Source organism: Chinchilla lanigera, unplaced genomic scaffold (assembly GCF_000276665.1).
Source record: "Chinchilla lanigera isolate Chin_1 unplaced genomic scaffold, ChiLan1.0 scaffold00057, whole genome shotgun sequence".
Taxonomy (NCBI): domain Eukaryota; kingdom Metazoa; phylum Chordata; class Mammalia; order Rodentia; family Chinchillidae; genus Chinchilla; species Chinchilla lanigera.
In genome coordinates, this window is record NW_004955458.1 from 12494202 (window position 1) to 12498384 (window position 4183).

Below are 4183 nucleotides of genomic sequence, written 5' to 3' on the forward strand. Positions count from 1 at the left end.
AAAAAAAAAAAAAAAAAAAAAAAAGAGTGAGTCAAATCTTTCTTGACTTGCAAATCTCTAACTTTGTCTCCTAAGCTGAGGCAGAGAAAGCCCAGCTTTAAACACACGATTAGGAGAGGCTTCTCGAGTAATAACTTCTCTGTTAAGTCATTTTCCCTAACTTAACATATGCGATTTAACACAAGCTCATCTCTGAAGTAAAATATAGCATTATAGTTCTGGAGATTTTGCATATACATGCACAGAAGCTGGGGCAAGAGGAAATCTCGGGGTCAGTTTTAGAGTTCTACTTACCATACTTCTCATGTCTAAACTGATCTCATAATCTATGTTCATCCTGCTCTTCAAATCTGATTGATAACATAGAAAACCAGATTGGGGCTGACAGTATAATGTCAATACATAAAAAATGGAAATAAAGCTCTTCCATTTCGGTTCTGCTATTCACTTTTGTCAAAAAGAATGTTCAGTGATTCCTGGAACATACTAAATGCTCAATAAAGAGTTGTTGAATGAGCTGTGGCCCGGAGAGAGGAGAATAAACATTCAAAAGGGTAAATGGAAGAGGTTAATCATAATAGGTAGATTTTAAACGAGCACTATTTGTTTTAGAAGAGATTCTCTTTAGTTCTAGATTAATTACACTCCTGAGTCCTGAAGAGAATAATAGGTGAGATTCTTGCAAAACCAAACCAATCTGTAATGAATTCATTTAAAACCAATGTTTGTTGATAGATGAGTGAATAAATACATTTTTTTGGTGATTCTTTGACTATTAAAGTATGAAGCTTGCCTAAAGTGGGGGAAAAAAACCCTATCCACCAGTGTATATTCATTTATAGTAATACTACAGGAAAGCTCTTAGAGGTAGTTTCATCTACAATTTATTATACAGTAAACACTTAAAGAGACATAATGTCTAAATTTTGAGTTTCAGCAGTGGAAATGAGCTTGTTTGAAAACATGTGGGATATTTTTCCAGCCAAATTAAAATGCAACTCTCTGAAGGCAAGCAAATATATTTACTTTGTATTGAGTTTCTATCTACATTTCATGTCTCTCTATATATATACATATTCGGTTTAATTTATATTTGTTATATATTTTCTTTGACTATATAGATTTACTTTCAAAATACCTGCTTATAATAAATCTCAGTAGTAAAACATTCATAATTCATTTAATCCATTATAAATCTGAGAAATCCCTAAATTATTCCTTAATTTATGAATGTATTAAAGTGTAAATATTATGTGATATAGTGTGAGAACCTCAATCTATTACATATGAATGTCTTTTTAGTCAAACTAATTGTGAAGGTATTTTAATATATTTATGATTTTCTCATCCTACATGGTATATTTTATAAAATAGTAGCTTTATTAAAAGTACTTTTGCTATAGCAATAAATTAGTAAGTGATGAGCAAAAGTCTATTTTGAAATGAATACTACGTAGACAAAACTGCTACTAAAAAAGGTTCTAGAAATGCTGCTTGCAGTCAGAGAATATACATGCAAGTTTCAAATACTGATGCAGTTAGAAAGCAAAATATTATACATGGTTTATAGTCTGTTAGAACTCAAAGCACCCTCAGAGATTATTCTTATCTTTCATTTTAGAAATGAAGACCCTGAGATAGAAAGAGGAGAAATGATTTGCTAAACATCACAGTAATTACAAAGACCCAGCTTAAGAGGAGCTGTAAAGGAACCCAAGTCTCATAATTAAGTCAGTGGCATCTAAACATGTCTCGTTGTAACCTCTGTTAAGGAATCAGGTCTTTATACGTGCAAGACACATGCAGTATCATGTAACCACTAAAATAGCAAGGATATTACCTACTATAGGATAACACACTGCTAATATACCTTGAACTCTAAGATATATCTCAATTGCCAAGGTGTGGGAAATCCTCAAACAATTTTTATCATCTGTACTACATAACTAAAACAGAAATTTTACGTATTACATTTTATTCTATTTATTTTTAAAGAATGATGTTCTGGGTCTCCCAAATTGATTTTACCACCCACTAACGAGTTGACTTGATCTAAACACTAATCTAAACCATGTGTTACAGATAATTAGAAACTTTGTGAACATATATAACCTAGGTGCTAATTGTTCAATTTGATAGTAAGTGCAGAAGAAGAAAAGAACCAGTTTAATGTGGACAGAAACCACCTGGAAAGTTTGCAAATTAGAAAGAAGAGTTTAGCTTTGAATGGATGGGTAATATGTGAGAAAGGAGAGGAAGTGGGTGACCGAGGAACCTAAACTGGAAAACCCAATCTCACAAATGTAAATGTAAAAAGCAAACTTTTTAAATAAAGCTGTTTAACTTTACTTAAAAATATATGAGGACACCACTTAAAGGAAATAAGTCTAAAAACTTTAAAAGATGCAAACACATTGTATTGTTTGCCTAAGAAAATAAATAGCAACCTGAAAGAAATACAGCTTCCAAAGAATGAAACTATATAAAGCAGACAGAACTTGACACAATTTTTTGATCCTTCTTTATGCAAATTCAAAGGGATCAAGTAATCTGATAGCGAAGTGGACTAAAAACAACTGACTGGACAGTGCCCCTCCTACACTTCAGAGCTTCCTTTTAAATTCAAGAATTAGTGCAAACAAAAAATTTTAGAATCCCTTCCTGCCCGTTCTGCGCATTAAAAAACAAAATCCTCGGATGTAATGAGGTGACCTATATAAAACGAGCTAACTGACTTCCTGAGCGTCTTTGCCTACATTCATCCTCATAATTTTATCTCCTTTCCCGGCAAAAAACAAGCAAACAAAAACAAGCCCAGGAGCCCGTTCTGCGCGGGCATGTAAAATGTGCACACCGCGGTACAAATGCGTGATCACAAAGAAAAAAACGAGTGCAAACTTGGCAGTTAAGAAATGTCACTGCAGTAGTAGGTGAAATTTCAATCCCTTTGATGAAGATACCATCTTTCAGCCAAACCCTGACAGAAAACCTTTGGTTGCTGTTAGACCCCCTCCCTGCCCAGTCAGCCGCTGGGCTCCATCTGGAGCGATGGGGGCTCTCCCTCTCCATCCCAGCTAAGCGTTCCCAGATCCGGGAGCAACCCTGGGTTCCTGCAAAGCACTCAACTTGCAGTGAAGTGTCCCGACTCCGCAAAGGACAGCTGGAAATGGATTTAAAATGGCAACGCGGACCAATCAGAGCGGCCGCGCCGAAGCGGACATCTACACACGCCTCCTCTATTCGCACAGCGGGACCTGGCGGTGCCTAACGCCCCGCTCGGGGCTGCAGAGCAGACGTTTTTATTCCACGGTGGTCGGTACTTTTGAAAGAAAAATTCTTCCCTGGGTGAAAGTTTTTGTTTTGGAATGGGTCCAAAATAATTTTGGGTGTGATGTGTGAAAATCTCAACCTCATTTTTTTTTTTCAGAGTCTCGATGTTATTCGAGGATGACAAAGAGGTACATTTTAAAACTGTGCTCCACTTTTCAAAACGGACTGTGGCCGTGACGGTGGTCACACAACTCAGAAGCAGTCCAAGCTATAAAATTAGGACTTGGCAGAGAGGGAGTTCTTCGGGAGAAGGTTAAGTCAAGGTAAACCGACGGCAGAGCTCGGCCGTTGGTGCAGCTACGGCGTTAGGGCGCTTTTATCCTTTGGGCGTCCGAGCCCGCCTGCTTAGCGCCAGCCGGGGGCGGGGGGGGCGGTCCGTCGCCCCCATTTTTGCCGGAGAATAAAGCTCCAGGAAGAAACTGGCGGGCTCCGCGTGCGCGTGTGCATTGTTCGCACGTGGCTGCAGGGTGCACGTCTAGCTGTGTGCCTGTGTGCGCGTGTTCGAGCGCGCGTGTATTCGCGTGTGCATGTACGCGTGCACGTGTGTCTCCGCTCAAGTGTGCAGGCGCTCACACGTGTGAGCGTGTGCATCTTTGTGCACGTTCCCCGTGCGCGCGCGCTCGCCGGCGCGCTCCGCGGAGGGGGCACCCCAGGCGGAGCGCGGCTGTCAGGGGCCACCTCCTACTGCTCAGCAGTCCCTTCCCACTCGCAGTGTGAACTAGAAAACTGCCGCGCCTGCAGCTAGACGCTTCCGGCGAAGTTTCGTCCCGGCACCGAGGAGGCGCAGGTAAAGCACAACCCCGAAAGGCGGCCCCGGGACGGCCCTGCTCCCGCGCCGCCGCGCACGGCCGCC

The 4183-nt window shown here is 40.6% G+C and overlaps 1 protein-coding gene across 1 annotated transcript in view; it reads left to right on the top strand.

Moving 5' to 3' along the window:
- Hmga2 (high mobility group AT-hook 2) overlaps nt 1-4183 on the top strand; it is a gene marked incomplete at its 5' end in the record, with an annotated part of 131016 nt that overhangs the window by 412 nt on the left and 126421 nt on the right.